General features: G+C 35.0%; 1 long non-coding RNA gene across 1 annotated transcript; it reads left to right on the forward strand.

Moving 5' to 3' along the window:
* The first annotated feature begins 9,763 nt into the window (after positions 1-9,763).
* Positions 9,764-25,085, forward strand: LOC145720307 (uncharacterized). The gene is made up of 3 exons (XR_014143224.1): positions 9,764-9,923; positions 23,420-23,488; positions 24,953-25,085. It is a non-coding gene; the product is annotated as an uncharacterized LOC145720307 (long non-coding RNA).
* Positions 25,086-26,515: the final 1,430 nt, after the last annotated feature.

Raw genomic sequence — 26,515 nt, forward strand, 5'->3', positions numbered from 1 at the left:
ACCATATAGGATGAGACATTTTGTGATTCTTCAAATATGAATAAGATTTGGGGTTATAGAAGAGGAAAAGAGCTTATAGCCCATGAGAACAAATAATCCAAGGTTGGTCTTGTGACAATACAAATGTTTGCTAAAGCTAATGATACAGATTGTCTGGAATGTGAGCTACATACTGGGAAGAAGAGTTACATATTGAGGAACCATTCACGATTTTGAGAAAGAGAGAAATTTAATAAGTTGGAGGTTTTGGAAGGTTTAATCTGGTGACGTTTCCAGGAATTACTCAAAAGTGGAAGGTGTGGAGGAATATATTGCCACAGTTCATGTCACAGTCATGACAGTGAACATGTCAGTTCATTGAATGGAGTACTAAGTACTCCATTAAGGAAATAAATTACTATGAAGGAGTAATTCATAGAACTTGATAAACTAGATTAACTTTAGTTTTCCAGTGGAAAGGGGCAGCAAGGAAAAAAGAACAGTCAACACACACAGAGTTCTAACTAGAATGACCAGAGATGCTAAAAACAAATAAAAAAGTCATGGGGCACCTGGGTGGCTCAGTTGGTTAAGCGTCTGACTCTTGATTTTGGCTCAGGTCATGATCACAAGGGCATGAGATGCAGACCCGCATCAGGCTCCGCAATGGGTATGGAGCTTGCTTAAGATTCTCTCTCCCTCTCCTACTGCCCCTCCCCACCTAAAAAGCAAAAAAGAAATAAAAAGTTCAGGGAAATTTAACTCCCCAATTTACATCTCCTCTGTGCTGAAGTCTCATATATTCAATTGCGAGTCTCTATTTGGATATTTATTATACATCTCAAAGTTAGCATGTTCAAACTAAGTTCTTAAACCCAAACAGATCTCCCCAACCCTGACTCTACCCCCTAAGGTAGCCATATTTCTTATCTTAATAAATTTTCTGTCTTACATATTAAAATTTCTTTGAAAGTATTTTCTTAATAGCTACAAAAGATTTTACCTTATGGAAGCAGTAAAATCACCTTTACCAGGGGCGCCTGGGTGGCTCAGTTGGTTAAGCAACTGCCTTTGGCTCAGGTCATGATCCTGGAGTCCCAGGATCGAGTTCTGCATTGGGCTCCCTGCTCAGCAGGGAGTCTGCTTCTCCCTCTGACCCTCACCGCTCTCATTCTCTCTCTCTGTCATTCTCTCTCCCTCAAAAATAAATAAAATTTAAAAAAAAAATCACCTTCACCATTTCTCAATTGTTGGACCTTTAGGCTTATCCCCAGTTTTGTGGTGCTTCAATGAACAGTCTTACTTTTATTAAGATCTTAAGATACTTTCATTATTTCCTTAGAATATATTTTTCAGGATTACTCAATAGAATAAAAGCATATAGTATGATCATCATTTAAGCCCATATTATATATTATCTTTTCAGAAGGTTTTACCATGTTAATATTCTATCAGCCATATATGAGAGTGTATATTCTCACCATATACCTACCCAATAGTGAATATAATCTACTTTAAATCTTTGACAATTTCAATGTGCAAAAAAGTATTATCACATTAACTAGAATTTGTTTGATTAAATACTAGTGGTGTTGAACAATTTTTTCTTATATTTATTAAACATTTCTATTAGTTTTTCAGGGAATAAACTTTTATATTCCTTGCTTAGTTTTCAATTGGACTTTTTGGGGGATAATTTCCTCATGTATATTTTTTTGTAATCACTTTAAATATTTTCCCCAAGTTTGTTATCTTCTTTTGAATTTATGTGACATATTAGTGACACAGAAATCTCTACTTATTACAGTCTTAATTCAATCACTCTTTACTTTGTGGTTTTATTTTACTTTATGATCTCTTTATTCATATCTAAAGATCAGATAATATATTTAATTTACTTTCTGTACTTTTTATTTATATTTTTGCTAATTTAATAAACTGAGAAATCAATTTTCCTAACACTATTTTATTGACTAATTCTTCCTTTCACAATAATTTGTGATACCAGCATCTACTTGTAAACTATGGATTCTGTCCTTTCCAAATGTCCATCTATAAAATGCTGGATCTACATTGTTCTAATTACTTGGTTTCATAGTATATACACATAATATGGTATATAACATATATTACGGAATATACATTTTACTCGGCATATAGTTATTTGCTAACACTGTTCTCTAATTAGTCTTCTTGTTCAAATTCTCTTAGCTAATTCTGCCCATGAACTTTTTTGAGAGTTAATTTTATTGACTGGGCCACAGGCTGCCCAGACATTTGATTAAACATTATGGGGCATTGTGTCTGTGAGGCTGTTTCTAAACGAAATTAACATTTGAATTGGTAGACTGAGTAAAGCAGATTGCCTTCCCCAATGCCAGTGGGCCTAGGTTCTGTTTTTCTGGAAAACTCTGACTCATACAACTTCTAAAAAATTTAAACAAGTAAAAGTCCAGTGAAGAGTTTTTAGGATTTTTTTTTTGAAATCATATAAAATCTACAAATAATCTGCAAATTAATTAAGAGATAATTGACATCTCTATATTGATCTATGTTTTTATTCAGAAACATGTTTCTTGCTTTATTTAAGTCAGCTTTATTGTCTCTTAGTAAAATTTTGTACTTTTTCTCTATAAGGCTACTGAGCTTTCATTATTAAAGTTATTCTTAGGTATTTTTTATTGCAAATAAATGGAATGTTGTCAATCAGAATAGCTCGTAGGCTATTGAGCTTAGTTGGTATCAGCGGACTCTGTTCATCATTATAGGAACCTGATTTCTTCCCATGACAACTAAGCACTCAAATATTTGTTTAATAAAGGATATGGCTTTTGCCTTCCTTTAGCTAATGCTCATTAAAGAGGTTAGTGAGTTTTACTTACATAAAAAATATTCTTTGGGCCAAGTTCACGTCATGGTTTAATTTGGGGGGAACAGTTCTTCTAAAACATGGAGTTGAACAGCCAGTAGAGAAAATACTGGCCTCCAGTAATATATTTGGGAACTCTCTATCTTAGCTCTCTCAGAAAGAGGAAGATAGCTCTCCTTCCTCCCTAGAAATACTGCACAAATATAGGAGGTAAAAGAGTAAACATGTTTGTTTGTTATTGTCAGCATGTTTCACACATGTCATCAGTTAACATCAGCAGATGAATCCACATAATGAGGCTGGTATGATCGGTTCCACCCTTGACTATTAAAATACTCAAATCATTTTGATTTGCCACTCACATAATACTGTTGCAACAGCAAAGTTTATTGAAAGAAGAATAAAAGACCTTTTCTATTATAAATTAAATATCCTTTCTAAAAGCAGCACATCAAACTTAAGTTGTTTTATTTTTTTGCATATTAAGAGAAGTGGAATTTAAAGTTCTAATACCAATCAATAAAGTATATACCAATTAAACTTGGATATCTGCATACATTCTCTATAGGTGTTAGCATTGCTTTGTAATAGTTCTGTGTGCAGAACTGTATTCATCATGTCATAGGATATGACTTTTATTTTTAATTCAGACTTAAAAATTGGAAGAGCCAATTTAAGACCTTAAGATATCTCTTGGACTATTCATTTTTTAACATAACAAGTTGTGACTGAATGATTAAATTCCAGTTGGTAAGAAAATGTATATTTATGTTTCTGCCTTAGGCATGAATAAGTACTTCCAAGGTTTTGCATAGCATTCTCTGGGTTTAAAAATAAGATGCTTTGAAATATATGCTATAACATTCTTAGAACCTCATTCTATTTGGCATCTGTAGAAATGATATTCCATTATTTGTAGTTGAGAGAACAGTTAACAACATTCTATGGTTTGATTCAAATCGCAGACACCCCTGCATCACTGTGTGCATTCCACTGTTCTTAAGGTTCCCTGAAAGAAAGGTCTAGATTATGATGTGAGAGATATACAAAACCATGTAGCCAGTTTTGCAATTGGTATTGTAAAAATAGCTACAACTAAAAACCATAACAAAACCATGTAACCAGTTTTACAATTGGTATTGTAAAAATAGCTACAACTAAAAACAAATAAAAAAATACATACAATTACATAGCAGAAAATAGTTTGAACTAATTATGTTCCGATTTTTTTTTTTACTGGATTGAGTTATTAGAGAGCATTTATTTAAAATGGAGAGATGTATATAAAATTTATGTTCATACCAAGAGTGTATCTATTCTTCGGGCAATTTCTCATTCCCTGAAATTTCAATAGAGATTTTATTAATACTATGTTCAAGGCTCCGAAGATTTGTGATTACTAAGCTCCTGAAGTTGTGGAATATGATTTAATAAATGCTTTATGTATCTGACTCTGTACCCACAAGCAGCCTCCGCCCCTAGGTACTTACTTAGCTCTGACACAGTTCTCATTCTCGACAGCGTTGTGGATAAGAGGAGTATGTTAAAAGTATTATGGACATGATAACACTTACAAGAGACCCAATCACTTGAATTATGTTCAAGTTTGTCATTACAAAATCAAGATTACATATGTTTATAGTTATAAATAACTATATACTGTAAATTGTAAGTGACTATTATAATTGTAAATGTTAACAGAGAAAAATCTGAGTCTTAGAAAACGTATAGCCAGGTGTAACTATTCAGTGTGGAAGTCACTTGAAGCAAGACAAAGAGAACTGAAACTTTTTGTTCACTCAGTTGCTTTATTTTTTATTTATTTTTTTCTTTTAGAGAGAGAGAGACAGTGCTAGCCAGTAAGAGGGAAAGGGGCAGAGAGAATCTTAAGCAAGCTCCCTCTCCAGCCTGGAGCCTGAAGGGGAGGGGATTCCATCTCAGACCCTGAGATCACCACCTGAGCCCAAATGAAGAATTGGGGGCTTAACCTGGTGCTTAATCAACTGAGCCACCCAAGCACCCCTACTCAGTTGCTTTAAATGGTACTCTAGTAACTAGCAAAGTTACTAGCTTCCTTCTTTTATATGTGATGGTGTGATAATATGTTAGTAAATACTATTCATTTTTTCTTCAGTGAATGATGCCAGAATAATTTTATAATCTATCTTGCAACTCCCTTTTAGGTAGACATTCTTTGGAACATCTGAAATAGGGTAGTTCAGGTGTGAAAAAAATCAAGAGCAGTTTCTCTTTAAATACCACACAACATATGGAATCTCACTTGTAGCTGGCAGCGATTTGGGGGGAAAAAAATCAGAAATTTCCTCCGTATCTCTCCAGAAATTAAATCCTTATGAGCCAACTTTGATTATTTTCTCATGTAAAAGTGAAATAAAAATGCAGCTGAAACACACTATTTATAGAATGCCACTATGTGCAACTGATTGCCAACATGAAGATATTTAGAGTAAAACTCTAAAGACACACTCTTTACAGGTCAAATTCTTTTTTTTTTTTTTTTTTTTTTAGGTGTGGCCAGAGAGATGAGTCCCTTTTAATTGCTGAGGAATTAACTTTGGAAATAACCTTCCCACTCCCTGCCCCTCCTCCCCACCCACACTCCTCCCCCAAGGCAAGCCCCATCCAGTTTGGGCAGGAAGCCACTTTTCCCTGGAACAGCCCAAGCAGGGATGGTGTGGAAAACCACTCCCTGGGGACTGGAGGACTGCATCACTGGCAGCCAGAACAGCAGCAGGGAGCCTCAGAGGACGACGATGTGCTTGGCCAACCCCTGCATCCCATAGTCCTGCAGCAGGGGGGACCATCCAAACCAAAACCAAATCCAAACCAAAATCTTTCCTACCACTACTCATTTAAATACAGTTAATTTTTGACACATCTCAGTGAAAGCCATTCTCTGATACATAAATACTTACAATACCAAGTGGATAATCTTCTAAAGATTAATGGCCAAAAAACAGCAACATGGTTTCGGTGGTTTGAATCACTAGGACACAAGTATCTGGTGTCAGAGCTGGAAAGGACCCATTTGTACAACCTAATTCAGTACTCATTTCTATACGTTAGGAAAACTGAAGTCTAGAAAGGCTTAACCATGAACTGGCAGTTGTTCAGGACTAGTTCCACCAAGTTAGGACTCCTCTATGTGATGTCAGTGTTCCTCCTACATGAAACCTATAGATGGATTTTGGATTTGGAATATCCAAATAGAGTCAGATTGTGCCACTACCTACAACTGGTTCACCTTTTTAAGTTCATTTATTTAATTAAAACTCAAATGTGTGATTTACTAGTTGTCCCAGATCAAATAAGCTAACTTTGGGAAAAATTTTACATTTTAGTGAAATACAACATTTTTACATAAAAACGGCCTTAAAAATTAAGCTGGGTAACTGGGAGAAATTACTAAATTTAGCCCAATCCTTTGTGTTTATGTATATTGTAATACTATCTTCAACACAGACTTATTTTTTCTTAAAGAATTTTTCAGCATTTTTAGTTGTAACTAACTTCAGTCTTTGGGCGAGATGTTAATTATAAACATCCTTCCACAAAATAGAAACATAATGGAATTTCTGTGTGATGATCCCTATATCTGATAGAAATTTCCACAATGTTCTGCTGGTACTTAAAACAAAAACCACATCCTAGGAATATTTCACTAATAGACCTATATTTAGACCAACGTTTCATACCATATTTGCAATTCATACACGAGACTTCATTTCTGATATTTACTAGACCATATTTTTATTGTCTATTGAACACAACTTTTGAAATGTTGTGATTAAAATTTGGGTAAAACTCAGTCATTTTTCCTCCTGGCTACAAATCTCAGTTGAACTGGTTTATTTTTAGATTGCCTCAAAAAATTAGACGCTACTAGTGAGGGTCTCTAAGGTATATACTAATTCATATCCTGTGATAATAAAATCTTTTCTCTACCACAAGTACCATGTGGTACTTACAGGGACCATGAATCCTTGTTTCCCCCAGTTAGTCCCAGTTTATTCCTATTGCTCTAGAATAGTCTTACCCCTGTCACTCTTGAAAGCATCTCAGTTTAGATGGTAACTGATATGATTACTATAGCAATATTGCAGTAAAAAATAGAGTATTTACAATCCTCTTATACAAAAAACATACTATACAAAAAAGATAAAATATGGACAAAACCCTGTTTAGAGTTTGCTGTGTGAGTCTGATGTTGCTGCTGTAATTTAAAACTGAATCCCTTGTCACCTCTACCTAGCTACTCCATTATTGTTCATAGTCACAATGAGGTTATTTTGAGGGTCAACATGTTATTTGTTCCACAAAGGTTTCAATTTAGCCTTAGGAATGGTCACATGGGACTGCAAGGTCCATGTTGCTAATAATCTTTATCTTTTCTCTTTAAAAAGTTCTGACTCATTTCCAAAAATCTATATGCTGTGGTTTCTGACCTTCCTTCATTACCACAGAACACAAAGCTGTTCTGCTTTCTCCTTTTTTCCTTATCATAAAAGAACATCTGAGGGAGTTCTGAGTTGAAAGAGCTTTCAAACATTGGCCAGAGTCTTCAGACAGTTGGCAGAACAGTAAAAAAGCTCGTTTACATCAGCCTCTGTGTCAGGAATATTTAAAAATAAGTAATATATTAATTTTTACATATCATATTACATGAGCTTATAATCTTGAATTATTTAACTTGTGGTTTGGGGATGATCAAAGTTGATAGTAAAGAGTAATTCACAGAGCCGTATGCAATTACACACTGTTCTGACAATGTAAGAGAGAAAAATGATGTCTCTATTGTTGCTGGATATTATATGATTACTGATAATAATTATAGTACTAATTTGCTAACTGAGCTCTGGCAAAAGAGCATTTTTTCCCCTATATGACCGTGGTGCACATCTTAGCAGTCACAGATATCTTGGCACAAATGTTCTTTAACGAAAAATGCACTTTCCTGTGGGCAGTCCAAGGACTCTTCCACCTAGAATTCCCCTGGATTGCTACAGATTAATAATGTTTCTCAGTGCATGTGTATGTGATGTATGGTGTGTGTGTGTGCACAGTAAGTGGTGTGTGTGTTGTTTGTGGCTGTACGTGGCTGTGTGCATGTGGGAAAGAAAGAGAAAGAAAAACAGGCTTTAACCACATCCATATCTGGAATGGCTCTTGCCAACCTAACCACCATGGCAGCTCACAGGGCAAGAAATGATTTAAGGGGGAAAAAAAAATGTCCTTTGAATTAAAAGATAAAAGTTTATAACAAAGAAAATGAATCCAGTTAGAATGTTAAAGTATAATAATATTCTTGGTATAATATATTTTAGATAAGAAAAAGAATATATGTGTAATTTTTCATATTAAGAAAAATCATGATCAAAATGTTTCATTTGAAGGGCACCATGTTAACACAAAAAACTCAATTAGGGGCCTACATGATTTTCAGAGTTCAATTGGAAACATAAAAAAATTAAATGTTTTAGAGTCAAAATTGTGTTCTACACAAATTATCAACTCTTTATCAAGCCATAGCAAACTTAATCATGTCAAACATTAGAGACCACATGAGTAAATGAAAATTAGAGATGAAGTGAGGAGATAAGCTTGTGGAACTTCACAGCTCAAAGAGATAATGAGACTCAGCCTCCCTAAATTCAAAGAGGATAAACAAGAAGGTTAAAAATGAACAAACAAAAATATGCCATTGAATAGCCTGTGATATTACCTTCATTTTTTTGGCTCAGAAAATAAGGCATCAGACAAATGCACTGACATCTCCAAAGTGTAGTGTTTTTTGAGATTGTTGCCTAATATTGGTCTGCACCACTTTAATTCTTATAACATTTTTAAAACTCTAAACTGAACTATGAAGATGAACACTAATATTAAAGAGCAAACCCTAATCTGGCCAAGTGTCAAGATTAGGTAAGGCACAAAAAAACTAAGACAAGATTATTATAGCATTATCTAAGAGACTCTTGAGTAGGAACTATATAGTTATCTTGATAATTTCATTAATATAATTATTATGATTTTAAAATATTTAAAATACATAAACACATTTGGCCTTTCCTTGTAGCTCCATATGGTCTTCTTGGAAGTCCTGACATACTTGGGAATGACCAACATCAGCCTCTGTCTTAAATTCCTGAGACTCACACAGGTGTAGCTTCTCCCAGGATTTACCCTTCTGCTCTCATCCTTCTGCTCCCATCAATGGAACCCAGGCTCCCACCAGGTCACAGAGAGAAGGTCTGGCTTCATTTTTTTTCCTTTCTGGGGTTCTCTCAGAGACTCCAATGGCTCCTAATTATCCAAAGCCCTTGAGGACAAGTCATTGGTTAGGTTAGGAGAGATAGATGCTATTAACTGAGAGCTAAGAAGGTGACACTGTTTCCAGAATTCTCCTCCAAGCAAGGCACTTTAAGCCTACATTTTCTAGACACTTAGATAATCATTTGTTGCATGTATTCCATATGTCTATTGGCATCATGTAAGTCTGCTGCAAGTATACTGAATAATGCCTTGCTCTTAATAGGTTGGTAAGAAAAGATTGGAAATCTCCTCTGACATTTTGAAGAAGTAGGAATTTTTCTCATCATATTGGCCATGATTATATCAATATGCATACCAACATTTATAATATTAATTGTATCACATATTATATTCATATGTATATCAATACAGCATTTTTTTCTGTGTGTATATTTAAAAAAATAGTGTCTCAAAGTTTGTTGTAACTTAGTATCCTGATACAAGAAAAGCAATTTTGTTTTAATTTAATAAACACAGAAAAACCTAATTTCTTTTTTTTAATTAATTAATTTTTTTTATTTATTTGACAGAGAGAGACACAGCGAGAGAGGGAACACCAGCAGGGGGAGTGGGAGAGGGAGAAGCAGGCTTCCCGTGGAGCAGAGAGCCCAATGCGGGGCTTGATCCCAGGACCCTGGAATCATGACCTGAGCCGAAAGCAGACGCTTAACGACTGTGCCACCCAGGCGCCCCAGGCCTATTTTCTTCTATGTAAGAAAAAAGCACAAGAATTTTCAACACGGTAAGTTGTTGTTTTCTCTCTGTTTTTGTTTCATTTAATCCATTTTGAAAAGCGGGGGCCTCTTCAAATTACTGTACTCAACTTCTACATACATGGCTAAGTTCTTCCTAAGAAAAAGCTTTCTGTCTAAGTAATATGAATATCTAATAGTAGATTCGAATTCATCTTCACAATTTATGAAATTTTTTAGATTATGGTAGAAATGCATTGTTTTTCTGTTAATAAAAACTGACTATCTATTAGAAGAACAGATCCTAATGATTGCTCCAAAACTGGCCAATTTTAAGCCAGGAGCTTCTCACCTTGTTATAGAAAATGACTAATTCATTGTAAGTAGGTTTGTGTATGTGAAAAGAGAGACAGAGAGAGACACAAAGACACTGACAGAGGAAGTTTTGGAGTAACAGAAACACATTTTCAAAACTGACTTTTTTATTTGTACGTGAAAAAAAGATTTAGAAATTGATTTAAAAACATTTGCAATTTTTGAAAAAGTATAAGGGATTTCAATTCTAAATTAACTGAAATTTTTCTGGCAAAAGGTTTTCTCAAGACTCATCGCTAATTAAAAATTTTTTTTTTTTAAAGATTTTATTTATTTATTTGAGAGAGAGAGAGAATGAGAGAGAGCACATGAGAGGGGGGAGGGTCAGAGGGAGAAGCAGACTCCCCGCTGAGCAGGGAGCCCGATGCGGGACTCGATCCAGGGACTCCAGGATCATGACCTGAGCCGAAGGCAGCCGCTTAACCAACTGAGCCACCCAGGCGCCCTAATTAAAATTTTTTGAGTGAATATTATTTAGTTTATTTTTTGTAATTGTTTATTAAACTTTTAAGGGTCTTTAGGAACTACAACCTGGAGAAAAATAATTCGTAATAATGCTACATAATTTGGTAGGCATGCAATAAATACTAACTGATCATGAATCCACACCATACGATTCTAGGCTCTGGCATCTCATACTACATTTGGTTAAATTATTGAAAGAGTGTCAAGTATACTTCTTCCTTAATTCATTCTGTTATCTAACCTATATAATTTATAGGCCTTTTAAAGAATAATAGCAAACTGGGGCACCTGGGTGGCTCAGTCGGTTTAGAGTCTGCCTTCGGGTTGTGCTCCCAGGGTCCTGGGATCGAGCCCGAAGTCAGCCTCCCTGCTCCCTGCTTGGTAAGGAGCCTGCTTGTCCCTCTCCCTCTGCCACTCCCCCTGCTTGTGTGCTTGCTCTCTGTCAAATGAATTAAAAAAAAAAAGAAAAGGAATAATAGCAATCCTAACTTTTCTTTCTTTATAAGAAAGCAGACATTTTTTTGTGATCTATAGAACAGAGAACAGACAGATTCACATGGCTACTCATCCCTACAGATTTGAAAGTGCATGTGCTTGTGTATGTTCATATTAGTGTGTGTGTGTGTATGTGTGTGTGTGTGTGTGTTGCAAAAAGACTTGTCAAGAGGACTTGTATGGTTGACATAGAGAAGACAGCACTTATTCTTCAGGCAATTTTCACTAACTTCCCTAACTCCTCTAGAGTTTTCAAGAGGATATTTTTGTTCTGAGATCAATGGTTACATTTTGGTCCAGGAAGATCTGTTAACAAAACAGGATCCAAATAAATGTAGATCCCATAAAAAAAAAAAAAAAAAAAAGAATGCTGTGCAAAAGCATATTGAATTCATTTCTTTATTTTTTTCTCCTCAAGTAGTCAAAACCCACCAATGATTTAAGCCAGCAGATAAAATCCTAGAACATATTTGGCCCCGGAAATAAAGTCCTCATGTATATTTGGCCCCAGATAACTTGAACACACTGAGTTTATCCTGTGGACACAGCCAGTGATAACAAACCATTCATGAAGCAGACCCAGGTCAGGCATGAAGCAAATGAGAGGTATCACAGACTCTGACACTTGAAAAATCTTTTGTACCAGTTATGTCCACTCTTCCCACCTCCAATCACAAAACCATTTTTTAAAATTAGACTTTATCTAATATTGTTTAGGACTGATCATCACTGCAACAGGAAAACTTGAGTTCTCTTTCTTTTTTCTTTTTTTAATTAATGGGCTTGGAAGCCTAAAGCCCAAATGGAGGTGATACCACAGAGTACAATTTCCTGATGCTATTGGAAAGAAAAGCAATTAATTTAAAAGTACTTTTTTATCTTAGTATCTATGGCAAAATGTCAAGCTTTAGCAAATGTTAAATGCCATTTCTTTTAGCCTATGGTCTTGAATTGTTACTGTTTTATTAGAGGTTATCAGTGACCTAGATTAGTGGTATGAATGATTTGACAGCTACCTCTATGTCTTATTACTTAAGAAAAAAATATACATTGCTTAAAAATCTCATTTACTAGAATAAAAAATGTTAAGTAGTAGCAGCAGTAATTCATGAAAGTATGTTTTATTGATCAGTAAGTTTTTATTTTAAGTACAAGCCATTTCCCTTTAGGTTGAAAGTCTTGACTTTGTATTTATTTATTTTTGATAAAACCTAGTGCTTTATTTGTTTTATTTTTTATTGCTTTTTGTAAATGAACATCCCTGAGTTAACAGTTTATGTATCGATGTGCTATTTAGATATTAGAGGTATTGAATTGGAGACACCTGGGTGGCACTGTCAGTTAAGTGCCTGACTTGACTTTGGCTCAGGTCATGATCTCAGGGTCATGAAATCAAACCCGGTGTCAGTCTCCATACTCAGCACGAAGTCTAAGACTCTCTCTCCCTCTCCCTCTGCCTCTCCCCTCTGCTCTCTCTCTCTGTCTCTCTCAAATAAATAAATATATCTTAGAAAAGAAGAGAGAGAGACTGAAGTGAAGTTATGGAAGATAGAATTTGGAATTCCTAGTAGTCCCGTAATTTGAATACAATTTTAATATACCTCTTTTCTTGATTGTACTTATGTTTTAGAACCCTGGCTGACAGGTAAGAAAGCAGGGAAAAAAGAAGTATATTAGTAGAAAATTCTGTTGCTTAAGATTTCTAAATAACTTTTTGTTACATTTTGAAAATGCTTAAATACTGAAATCTAAGATAAACTTACAGTCAGGTCCTTCTATTTTTGTCCTACCGCATGTTCTTAAAATAGAACAAGTTATTTTTATCATTTTATAATCAAGTGATATGATATTTTTGCTATTCCAAAACCTCAAATTAGACACTTCAGAGATAGAGGTATTTTTACATACAGGCTGAGTATAAATAAGGAAGAATAAGTCTCAGATCTTTGCCTTAAGAGAAAGCAATTTCCAAAGCATTTAGTTCCATCTGATCATGTTTGAGTGTTCCCTAGGGAAGAGAAATCAATAAAATTGTCTATCTCAGAAGTCTCCATATATATTTTAATACTTTTACCTGTTGGTAGATTGTTTCAATTTCAAAGTTTTATGCACCAGCCTATATTGAACTCTTGCAAGCCCCAATCTTCTGTGCAAACATGTTACCGAAATTCAGTGTCTTTGGCAGCTTTTAGAGCTGCAAGTTTGCTTGTTTGCCTATGTTGCTACAGAAACATTATTCCATAAGGTTACATAAGACATTTTCCCCCAAGGACCTGTAGTATCTTTGGGTTCTAATTCAAAACAATGTTATCTATTAAAGCCCTGCATTTATTTGTAATCTTTCCAATACTTTCTTTTTCAGCTTAAAGAGAAAATGTTTCACCTTGTAAAAATAATATTTAAATATTTTTATTCCTAGACAGAACATAGTCTTTTTGGAACTTAAATAAAAAAGAATTCCAGGGTATGGTGTCTGTCAGAGACATATTGAGCTGTGCTTCCATGTATTATAAAGCCTGGATAGAATTTCCTTTTGCTGCTATAAATATTTCAGAGCTTCTGGAAGCTAAAATATCCCCAAGTCAGATGAGACTGTTGATCAATTTTAACCAAGTTAAAACAGATCACACTTAATTATAGCCTTAGTCTTCACTGTGGAGAAAAGTCTAATAATTTAAATGATAGTAATAGCAACCATTTAGACACTATACTAGATCTCATTTAATCTGTACAACAGCACCATTAAGTGGGTACTAAAATTTCCCCATTTTCTAAATAAGAAAACTGAGATTGACAGAGGTTGAGATATAGTCCTAGTCATAAAGTTATAGATGGTTGAGCCACGATCCAATCTTGTCCATTCCAGAGACTGTAGTCTTTACCGCCATCCTATACTTCCCATGTTCCCCATTGTAGATGGCTTTAAATTAATTTACAGTCCAGAATTATTTACTTTTAAATATCTGGAAAAGTGAGAGAAGATACACCGAGAGTGGTCAGTATCTCGTGATTGGCCATGGAAGCTCAAGACAAAATAAGAAAGTTTTTATGCCTAAATATAATTTAAAGAGGCAGTTTTGGAGAGGAGGAGAGAAGAAATTTCCCTTTGCAATGAAGCTGTTCCAGAAGGACCACCTTAAACTTCCATTGCTGATGCCTTGAGTATGTGTGTGCATGTGTGTTTAGGCTACTCAGTGAGCGACCAACCTCAGAAATTTGGCTCTGATCCATCCTGTGCTGCCAATAGAGACCTGGCCGGAAAATGAACTCCATTAATTAAAGTGCAGAGTCAAACATGGTTTTATTCAGAGGACCAGACACAAGTCAGAAAACATGCATGATATCTTTCACATTAGATAAAAAGGATGCACAGAAGCTAAAATCTGACATTTAGACAATTAAGTTTTATTGAGAAATGTTCCAAACTGTCTAATCTTGAAGGAAAGTGTTACTCCAGCAATGTTTGTATAATACAAATCAATTAGTATCTAATACAATTAAATCCTTCTATTTTAATTAGTTACAATACAGTGTAAATCCAAAAAAAGAGGGGGCAATAAAGGGAGGCAAGAAGGCCATAGGAAGGGAATCCAATGGGGTTTGCACAAAAAGGTGGGACATTCTCAATAGGTAAGAACTTGAGGTTGAAATAACAGGATAAGCATTTCTCTGGCATTCAAGGGCAGGGGAAGGGTGGGTTAAAGAGCTAGAAATAGTAATTATTAACACTAAACCAGAAACAAGTTATAAGTATATCCATTAAAGTTTTTAAGTTTCTAAAGAAGAAATTTTGATTTCTTTTTGAAATAGCAAGTACCAAATTTAAAAAAAAAAAAGGTACCTATACTTTGCTTTTGCTCCTAGCGTAGCACTGTTTTTTGCATAATCCAGAACAATGCAGCTCTAGGTAAGGGAGCTCCCCAAATACAGAATGTCCTGGAGGATAGTATGCACACTGTTAGTGACACAGACATCATGTTACCCAGGAGAGGAGTTTGCCCATAATAGAGGGATCTTACTTCTGTGATAGTCTGTGAATTACTTGATTTTAACTGAGAAGGTGTTTGGTCCTGGTTCACAATGAGGCAGATGGGATATGGAAGAGGGTGTCCTTGTATAGCTAAGTAGTTCTGAGGATATTAGGATAAATCAAACCGTAATTCAAAACATACACTATGAGCTGCTTCTACATATCTTTTCAATACTAACTTCCATTCTTAATATAGTAATATTTCTTGTGACTAGTTTCCCAACTTGGTTTGTTAAAATGTAGTTTAGTCAGCCAAAACCAAGCATTTTCTTTCTTAAAATAATTTACAAAATCATTTCACCCACCATGAGTCACACTTGAAAAAATACACAGGAAAAAAATGTTAATTTAATAGCAGTTTCAGTATGAATATTGTTACCATAATTGATTTTTAATTATAACTTGTACATAAATAAAAAGAGAGGTTTGATTTTTACAGGGAAATTTGATCCAATGGACAGCCATATTTTGAGTTTAGTTCCTCTTAAAATGGTAACTAACCAGAAACTCTAAAACATTATCAATAAAACATCTAGCATTACAAGGTCTGCGGTAGAGAGAAATTTAATACTCTCTTTCTGTCCTAGAGATAATTGAATTTAGAATAAAAACACCTCAAGACAGCTAAAATGTCACCCTCCATGAAGACACTTATTCTCCTTTGTTAACAGTGTTGGGAGAGTGTTCTGAGATTGAGGGTGTCCTTGTGCTACATTAACCTCTTGATGATTCATTTAATTCATCTAGGCTGAATTAATAGTGAGAAATAAAATAAATCTTAGGAAAATATTAGCGGAGTTGGCTCCGTTTTTTCTCTTGTTTTACTGGGGAGAAGAGATAAGGGAGGAGTCAAAATTTTGTGAAATGTCCATTTATTTATTTATTTATTTAATTTTTGAAATGTCCATTTAAAAGGGAAACTACATAAATAGGACCTGAATCTATTTTTAGTGCTTCATGATCAAGATTTTACAAAGAATGAACAATAAGCCAACATAGGCCTATATATTTAGAATATTTTTTATTTAGAAAGGGAGGTAAGATAGGGCATTGGGGTTATCATTTACTTTGTCTTTTTACTTTTATTTGTTTTCCCTCCACCTTCTAGTTGCTTACACTGATTAGGTTCATTAATCCAGGGACAAGATATCTCATTCGCAAAGAAGACTGCATCAGTGTCTAATGATTTCAGAATTGTCTGGAGAAATAATCTAAGGATTTATTCAGCATCAAGTTAATTGTATATTAGGCAGTGATTTTTCTAGCACTAGGAAAAAATTAAATTACCTTAAATAATGAAGTATATTTCTCCAGCCCAAATTTACTAGATAACTCAATTTCCTGTCTTTTGAATTGTTTTTTGTTTGTTTTTTGTTTTTTGTTTTTTTCCCTCCCTGAGGGGCAAAAGAAAATATCAGGTCTTAGATTAGGCAGGCAAGAGGAAAGGGGACTTACAGTTAAACGTAGCCTGTGTATACCAGGTGTTGTGTTAGATGCTTTATGTATCTATTCTGATTTAATTCTCAAAAAAGAAACCTATAAGCATTATAATCTCCATTTTATGGATAAATAAATGAAGACTTACAGAGAAAGTTATTTGTACAGGATTACACTGTTTTAAATTTAAAAAGCTTCTATTAGAATCCATTCTGACGGATCTCAAAAGTTCTCTCCACTGGGTCACATTGTGCAAACCCATAAAAACAACTGTTTGCTCTTCCCAGGCCACCAGGAAGTGAGATGGTACAGCTCTGACTCCACAAAATGAGCATTAAGTATGTGAATAAGGGTTTCTGCATCCTGATCCTAGATGTGAGCTACATTTGTGACTCAAAATGATTCATTCAGTCTTTTTTGGCTAAATGGGAATTTAAATAACACTGATTTGATGGCAGTGTTAGAGTGCTTCATTTTATAATATTGTTGTATTAATAAGCAGAAATGAGATGTCTCTCAAATACGATTTTTTGTCATTGCTCATTTCTGGCACTGATTCCATCGTATAAATTAAAAATCAGATGCCTCTAAGGCTCTGTTTTGCTTATACTATTTTTTTTCTCCTTTTTTAATGCAGTGTAATTACACCTACTTTTAATATATTGTTACGCCAGTTCCTTCTAGCCTCAAAGGGCCTATCATGTCTCACTTAAATGACTCATTAAATGTTTCATAATGCAGAAATATACTAACAAATGAAACAAATTTCTCACTGAGTGATTCTGTTAAAATTAAGTTCTCCTTTCCTTCTTCGTCCTCCTCTTCCTCCTTCTTCTTTTTACTCCTCCCTCCTTTTTTCTTCCCCTTTCCTTTCCTCCCCTTCCCTTTCTCTCCCTCTCATCTGCTTTTATCTCTCTATCTATCCCCCTTCTTTCCTTCATTTCTCCCTCCCTCCAGTGAGGTAAATTTTTACAACCCTGCCTTTTTCCAATTAACACCTATAATGGGCCAGGCATTGTCCTTGGTGCTAAGCACACAGACTACTGACTCAGTCAATGTTTCCCTCTTTCTCATTCCAGTAAACTTCCTCTCTTCTTGAATCCTAAGCTAAAAGCCCTCTATGAGGGCTTCCCCAATTTCCTCCAGACAGAATAAAATCCCTTTGTATTTCTGTTGAAGGCATATAATGATAGTATTTAGTTACAATGGAATAATATCACTATAAATAAAGTGGGAGGTGACATGATGTGTGCTCCATTGTAAAGAAAACTGGCAGAAGATTGCGTTTTTGTGGTAGAAAATTTATAAATAGAGTATGTTACATGTGGAAAAGCAAAAGTTGACTGTAATCAAATCTATAGCTACTCAGACTTTCTATCACCTACTGTGATGAGCAATATGTAAGCATGTAGTACATGTTAGTCAGAAAATCCAGGGGTCCTCATCCACAACTTGATTGTCTCCCTAACTAGCTGTTTAACAAGGGGCAATGGATTTATTCTCTTTGATTCTGAATTTCTGTACACTTGTATTCTGAACATCTGTAAAATCAATAAATTGTCTCTAAATCAGACAACTCCTAATGTCCTTCCCACTTACAAATTCTATGATTTGAGGAAGTTTAAATGCCCTCAAGGAAGTAAATCTTAGCGGTTGATCAACTGTCATCTTAAAAACTACCTTATATCCAAATACCACAAACATTTAAGTGTACCTAATTTTGTAAAGTTATTCTTCTTTTAGACTTTTTAGCTGTTTGGCTGTGGTAGGTAAGGTTTTGTTTTGCTTGAGTTTTCTTCCTGCTGCTTCATACTGCGCCTTGAAAACAATACAGTAGTTTCGATGAAGTGAGATGAGAATAAATATTGTCCTCACAGCAATGGTAGCCAAAGTTCAGCAAGTAGAGAGTGGGATAATGGCCCATTTCCTCTTTTGTATAAGCATGGGTGGTAGCCAAAGGTACTCTGTTGAATTTTGCTTCCTGTATACACTGTGTATCATTGTGTGTGCTACTCGGGCCAAATTTTAGAAAGTATGCCAAGTGGAATTTCACACCAGGTTTGGAGGAAGGGAAAGACAACAAAAGGAACGTACTTCCCCTCTCTTCACCCTATTCCCACCCTTTACTAAACAACAAAGAAGACATATATAACAAACATTTTCAAGGGAATAAAACTCTGGCTTCCCAAGAAGGTGAATCAAATATCAAGTTACTAAGAAGTCTAAACAGTTACAATCGACTCTAGTCCACATGACAGACGGAGTATGCTTTCCTGCCCTCTACTGACAGAAACACTCATTATGACCAATTTCCCAGCTCCTAGTTACCTTGCCATCAAAGAACACACCTGTAAACAGGGCCTTGTGTACTCCCAGATTTACTGCTGACTCTCAGATAATGCCTAGGGATTTATGAGGTGAGAAAGAACTCACAATTGAAATGGAAAGGCGATTGGGAAGGAACTTAGCCGAACTACAGAGTCATGTCAGGAAAAGCCAGTGCAGGAAAAAGATAGAGGGGAGCCAGCAAAGGAAAACAGACAGCTGCAGAGGTTAAGGGTCGTTGTTTAAAAGAGAGCTTTGGCATAAGTCGAGCCAATGAATAGGTGAACTGGAGAGTAACTGAAAATGTGGGGTGGATTAATTTTGCTGTGTGCCTCAATTTCCTCATCTTTAAAATGGTACCCAAATGAAAGGGTTGTTGCTAAGATTGAGTGAAACAATGCAAAGCACTTAGCATTATACCTATTACATGTTCCAGAAATACAAATTATTGATATTAAAGTGATAAAAATAAAGGATGGGTAGTTATGTTGTGAGCAATTTTTTTTAAAAAGTATAGTTATTTGGGATTAGAAAGGGGCAGAATGTGTAAATTAAGGAATATAAACCATCTTAAACTGCAGAAGATAGAAGGATGATTCTTAGGTTGATAATAGAATATAAAAGAACTTCACAAATATAGTGAAGCATAATTTGTTTAATTCTGATATAGACAAGTGAAAAATGGGTATTAGAAGCAAATGTAACAACCTAATATTTTTAACAGGATTTAAAAATAAGCTTAAAAAGAAACCTAAGCAGGTGTCGAACAACGAAAGAAAAATAAATATGGAGGTAAATGCAAAACAAAGAGAACAGGGAAATCCTGGAAACTTCTATTAGCCTGCGTAACTTCCTTCCCAATTATACTCATGGAAGATATATTAGTAGAACAATTTGTAAACAGCTTGATATATTCCAAATCTGACCAATCATTGATAACATTTTTTTAAGCAGGGTCATCATTGTCCTCACCATTAGTGAGGGATAGTACTATCTCTAGAGAAATTTCCAATGACTGTGGAGATAGAATTCTCTGGCAGAATCAGTTGGCTGCCTTCCATGATAGTATATCCTCTCCAGACTGAGTAAAGGAATTGTCTCATTTAAATGAACTGAAAGTTACTTTCATTACGAGGTGGATTCTAGTGTGCAGTAAATAGTAAGTTCTTAGATCAGCTTTCGTCTTTTGTGAAAGTTTTAGGTATCTATTAAAAAAATGGGTAAGAAATATATACTCCCAAAAAACATTGAGTAGAAACATTTTAGAGTGCTCTGTGTGTGTGTGTGCATGTGTGTGCATGTGTGTGTGTAATCACATACATACATATATACATATCCCAATACTAGACATTTTTGCTGCTCTGGAAAAGAAAAGTGAAAAGTTGGAGAGGAGGTTAGAAATAAATTGTGGAAATTAAGATATTGGGAAGATGTGTTCTCCCATATTATAGATATAAATAATTATGAGAAATGAGCTTATAATGGAGCTCAGTTACCCCATTTTGTTCAGAAGGCAGCTTACAGATGAGGCTGAATAAGAAAGTGAGCTACAGTCCACATCTTTATGAAATCATGGTGTGCTGAAAGATCCTGGATGTCATCAAGAATGTTATTTTAACATAATATTTTAATATAAGATAATGTCATTTTAAATACTACATGCTTTCTAGATAGATTTAGTTACTGAATTTATAGACATTGGTATGTTTAGTTCGTGGCTGATTAGATTCTGGGTTCTTTGATAACTAGGATTTTTCAAATTGTTGTTTTCCTAGATGGAAATTGTCTTTTATTCCTGATATAAAATCCTGTCATTTATGTCTTTTTTAATTCCATTCGTGTGTAATAAGTAATAAAGTCTCTCACAGGCTGTTCATGCAATTAATTCTTATAGGGAAAAGGAATCATGATATTAGGAAAGAAATCCTCTTCATTCAGGGAATGATAAGAAAATGTCACTTTCGGATGTGTAAATTTTACTTGAGGAGATAAACAACATTGACATATGACATACTGCCTTATCAATCCTAAAAGTGTGTGAAAGGCATAGTAAAATCTTTCATTTATTAATAAAGCCCATTATCATTTTCTATATTTACAAAGAAAAAAAAGGGTTAAATTTCAACATTTGTGCGCATCACAGAATCCAGCTAGAAATCTGAGCCAAGCTGTGTAGGGGCTTTGAATGTACTTCAGGAGACATAAACCAATTCAGTGGATCAGACAGACAGAGTCAGGAAAGATATTTGTGCCTATAAGGTTTTCCCTCCTCCTTTTTCCTTTGTACGTTAGGTTCCTTCTCACACATGAATGTGCAAAAGAAAAGTTAGCAGTTTACAGAAATGTAAAATACTTTGAAAAAATACTTTAACACTCACAGTCACTTTAAAAAATATTCTACAGGAGCATGAGTCTTTTGCTCTGTTGTCATTGACACAAAATATTTCTGACAGGTATTTATTTCTTCCCCGCCCCCCCCCCGCCCCGCATTTAGAATAGTTTTCTACTGTGGATAGAATTCAAAGGAATGGTCCACATATTAACAAACTGGTAGACTGAAGACTGGCAAATATAAAGTAACTAAAATTTAATTATTTGAAATGGAATTTAATGGAAAGATAAAGAGACTTGAAAGAAAATGAAGGCAAATTGTCTAAACCAATGATAGGATAAAGCCAAATTGAAGGACTTAAAGGTTAGTAATGAAACATGAAAGGATGATTATGTGTTGCCAGAGGGATCAGATTTGCCTGATTTTATTTAAATCTAGCTAAAAAGGTAGGCAGCCTAGTAATCAAATTTATAAGTAATACTGAATTAAGAGGTATTGAAAACCTCAAAGGTTTGCAGCTTGATTTCCTCTCCAACTAACCTTGCAGACAGATTAAAAGGACTATTTTAATAATTCGTATCTGACTAATCTGGCTTATAAAAACTGAGAAATATTCTGTTACCATAGAAATTCTCAATTCTGTAGATTTCTTCTCCTATATCTCTAATAGATCTTTATCCCAAATTATGTGGAAATAGCTAAACCAGGAGACTAGGATAAGCTCCTTGGAAAAGCAGACACAAATGTAAAGACAATGGAGGTTAGGAAAATTTATCTAAATCTAAGCCAAATATTGATAGGAATTTTGATTCATTCAAAGAGATACAAATTAAACATGAATGTAGGCTATAATCTAAATTATGTGTAAACATCTGTACAGTAAAGGAACTTTTACTAATTGCTTACTAGCAAAGCTTAACTTCACATAAGACATTAAGGAGCTAGTCAACATCAAGTATAACAGAAAACATTCAGTTAATGCAAACTACACTGAAGACCTTTCCGGCAACTTACATATTCAGAGAGGTATAGCTGATAATTTACTCTCCTTTTTAGCTGTATCGCAATCCCAAATGCCAAAAGAAACTACCTACCATCAGAGAGACTTGAAATCATCATTTTGCAAGGAAATGTCCATTAGAAACTCAATTTTTCCCAAACCTAAGAAATTCATTATTATATATAGTAGCACTGTAAAGCCAAGATGAGCTCAATCAAAATGGTTCCCTCAAAATTTTAAATATCCAACATGCTTGTATCTGATTGACCCAAATCCAGTGAAGTTGATTCTACTAAATCAATATATTTAGCAGAGAATTTGAATCTCAAACATATACGGAAGAAAAAATACTTATTTTGAAACAAAGAGACCTCATCATTTCCCAATGCTTACAACAAATACAGTGGCTTTGATGATCATTAATGTTTTCACTTCCTGAAGGCAAGATTTGCCATATAAAAAACAAAAGTTGGGTTAAAGTTCAATAGTCTAAATGGATTTGCATTTTTAACTTGTTTACCATCATCTAAGTCATTTCTAGGCTTAAGAGATAATAGCTTTTCTTCAACTCATCTTTGGGCTTGTGGGCATTTTCATTAAGCTATCAAAGAAATTCATCACCCACCAAAACTTCTAAGCTTTGGTATAACAGGCTTTTACCAAGAAGTATTGGATGGAGAAAGGCATTTTTTTAAATTGTGGGTAGACCCACTCATTGTTGGAGAAACAGGTGGTTCTGTTTCCCCCTCCAGGCACCTTTACTCTCTTCAAGTCACATTCACTCATGCTGTCCCTCGCTCCTACAAACTTGCTGTCCCCAGCACCTTCTCTGATCATTTCACTCTCTTCAAAATTAATCAGATTTGTCCCCCATTTCTCTAGGAACCTTCTCTCTAACATTTCCGGGAGATGACTAGTTAATTCAATAAGCAAATCTGTACTTCACAGATACATCTGCATGTACATAGTAGCTCTGACAGGCAATGTTCTAACCAAAGGAAGGAGAATACCTGCAGCCAGGATTCTTGTGGTTGCAAATTGCTCTGTCAGTATTTTTCAAATTTTAACAGGTAGTCTGTCTTTTAAGGGTCATCTACTCTTTGAAATGAGTTCCAGCAGCATATCCTAAAGCAAAATACCATGGAAATATATGGAGGTAAGTTTCATCCCTCCTACCTGCTCTAATAGAATCACTACCAGGTACTCAGATGGCTGTTAAACCATAGACACTCATTCATACAGGGAGTTATTAAGTTATTTCACTTAAGAAAAAAAAAAACTTCCTTGTTCAAAATCAAATCAGTATTGCTTTTGTAACATGTGACAGATTTGTTCTCTTTCTCTCTTTCTTTCTCTCTCTCTCTCTGCCAGCATTGGCACCTGGCTCTTTTCATGCTGCTTTACATAATTGGTCTCTGAGTAGATGAAGCTGCAACCTGTTCACAAATATAACAAATCACTCTCCTCTGAGAGGATGATTTAACTGAATCATGATGGGATAATGAGCCTAGACAGCAGTTTCACGTCCGTATACACATATAATCACTTTGTAAACTCAGTCTGATAATTTCTCATGGTAGAATAAGGGTTCTATTTAAGTGATAACAATGTAATTAGTATCTTGATCTTATTTTGATTTTCAGTAATTCTTCCACTTGACCCTTTCTACTTTTCTATTCTACCCTCTTTACCTCACCTCCGCTGAGAATATGCTGTATCCAGATTATCCGATCAAAAGCAAACATAGATCTCTGAAAAGACATCCCTCAATCGAATAATCAGGAAATCACATTTCTGGACTTTACTTCTACATCTTTCCTTGTTCAAAGAATACAGAATATTTTTATTCATTTCTAATATAGTGGAGTTTTCTAAAGGTTTTTAAACAACAGGGATAATCAGCATTAGTACATAGCTGGAAAAATACTGTGTCTTTGTATTTTGAAGTGCTTTAAAGGATTTAAAAGGATTAACTGTCATTATATTACACAACATTTAACAGGTGAAAGAAAATCTCATAGCTGCTGGGCTATTTCTAACCATTTTCATGGGTTCACGGTAGAGGTATCTTCCGTGAACGGGTGTCTGAAGAAAATTTACAACGTTTCCTCTGATTGCAGACTTGGTAGCATACATAATTTCTACTTAAAATAAGTGACTTAAGAACTAATTCAACCAGACCCCACTATATCTTGAACATCACCGTATTTTCTATTGGAAACATTCCCAGTGCTACTTGTAAAATACATATTAGTAAGAGAGGAACTTTAATATAGTGATGAAGTTGACATGTAGAAAGATTACACACATCTGACAAAAAGTATATACAATATACAAATTCTTAAATCTTCTGACATCATCCTGGTTCTTAATTCCTAAAAGGAGGAAGGACAATATTTTCACCCAAAATCTAAAAAAGACAGAGGATATATTTGATAATGTCTTTGACTACCATACTTAATTATCAAGTGACAATTTGTTTTCTACCCCCCCAAAATCCAACTTTTTATGACTGTCATGTTTTTATGATATACTACCTATGAAGAAAAACATGTATATGTATTTTATGTATAAATATATAATGCATAATTGTTTATGTCTTTTTTTTTTTTTAAGTTAGGCATGGGGCCCAATACAGAGCTTAAACTCATGACCCTGAGATCATGACCTGAGCTGAGATCAAGAGTCTTAACCAGACTGAGCCAACCATGTGCCCCAGTTCATCTCTTTTAAATAAAGATATTTAATCTTACAAAGTGTCTTTTGCTTATGAGTCTTCATAATTTTAAAATTGGAAGAAACCTATGAGATTATATAACCTAACAGATAAAGAACTGAAATCCCATAAAGCCCCCAAATCCAGAAAGTGGTGGTCTATGAGAGCAAGAACCAAGTCTGTTTTGTTAATTTTTATATCTATAGTGCTTTACAAAGCAGCAGATAGGCATTTGATAAATATTTGCTATATTAATGTGTGAGTGAAAACCAGGACAAGAAAACCAGGACTGCTCTATGTACCTTTAGCACTTAGATTTACATAAACAACATCTATTTGATCTTTAGCAAATTTGGTTCAGTAATTATTGAATACTTTCTACCTATAAGAGAGTATGCAAGATAATAGGGATAAAGCAATTTGTTAAGATGAATAACTCCTGCCTAATGTAATTGGTTATTATAGTTTAATATCACTGAAATAAGGTAATTGCTAAATAATAGTTGCAAAATACTGTGAAGGGAGAAGGTATTTCCCATTGGTGGTATCTGAAAAGTATTCATGAATGAAGTCGTATTTGGCCTACACCTTGAAAAATTGTTACAAAATCAATTAACAGAACTGTTAGAAAGGTCCCAAGAATGTTCTAGGAAGAACAAATTTGAACAAAAACACAAAGGCAGGAAAAGGCATGACTTGTTACCGTATGATGGGTGGTTGGCAGTAGTATAGTATATGTAGTTAGAAATAAGCTTGGAAGAGATGTGAAGGGCTTTGAATGTCCACGTTTGTGGGCAATGAGAAAGGAAGGCTTTGACCAAGAAGATGTAGCATACTATAGAGCTATCAAGGTTGTTTTGGCTGCAGTGCCCAGAAGAGAGGAAGGATCGAAACTTTCCTTTAGAGTCCTTATGTAGGGGGCTGAATTATGTGTTGGATTGTACAGACAACAAATACTTCCTTTAAAAGATCCAATGTGAGGGGCGCCTGGGTGGCTCAGTCGGTTAAGCGTCTGCCTTCAGCTCAGGTCATGATCCCAGGGTCCTGGGATTGAGTCTTGCAATGCGCTCCCTGCTCAGCGGGAAGCCTGCTTCTCCCTCTGCCTGTGCTTGTGCCTTCCCTCTCTCTGACAAATAAATAAATAAAATCTTTTTTTTTTAAAAGATTTTATTTATTTATTCATGACAGACAGAGAGAGAGAGAGAGGCAGAGGGAGAAGCAGGCTCCCTGCTGAGCAGGGAGTCCGATGCGGGACTCGATCCCAGGACCCTGGAATCATGACCTGAGCTGAAGGCAGACGCTTAACCATCTGAGCCACCCAGGTGCCCTAAATAAATAAAATCTTAAAAAAAAGATCCAATGTGATTGTCTGGACATAATCCTTTTATTCATTATAAGATGGCTACTAGTAGTATGGAGGTAAGAGAGAGGCATACGTGGGTGGAGTGAGCCACGAAAGGAGAGGAA

The sequence above is a fragment of the Leptonychotes weddellii genome, chromosome 2 (assembly GCF_054177405.1).
Source record: "Leptonychotes weddellii isolate Sample4059 chromosome 2, ASM5417740v2, whole genome shotgun sequence".
Classification (NCBI taxonomy): domain Eukaryota; kingdom Metazoa; phylum Chordata; class Mammalia; order Carnivora; family Phocidae; genus Leptonychotes; species Leptonychotes weddellii.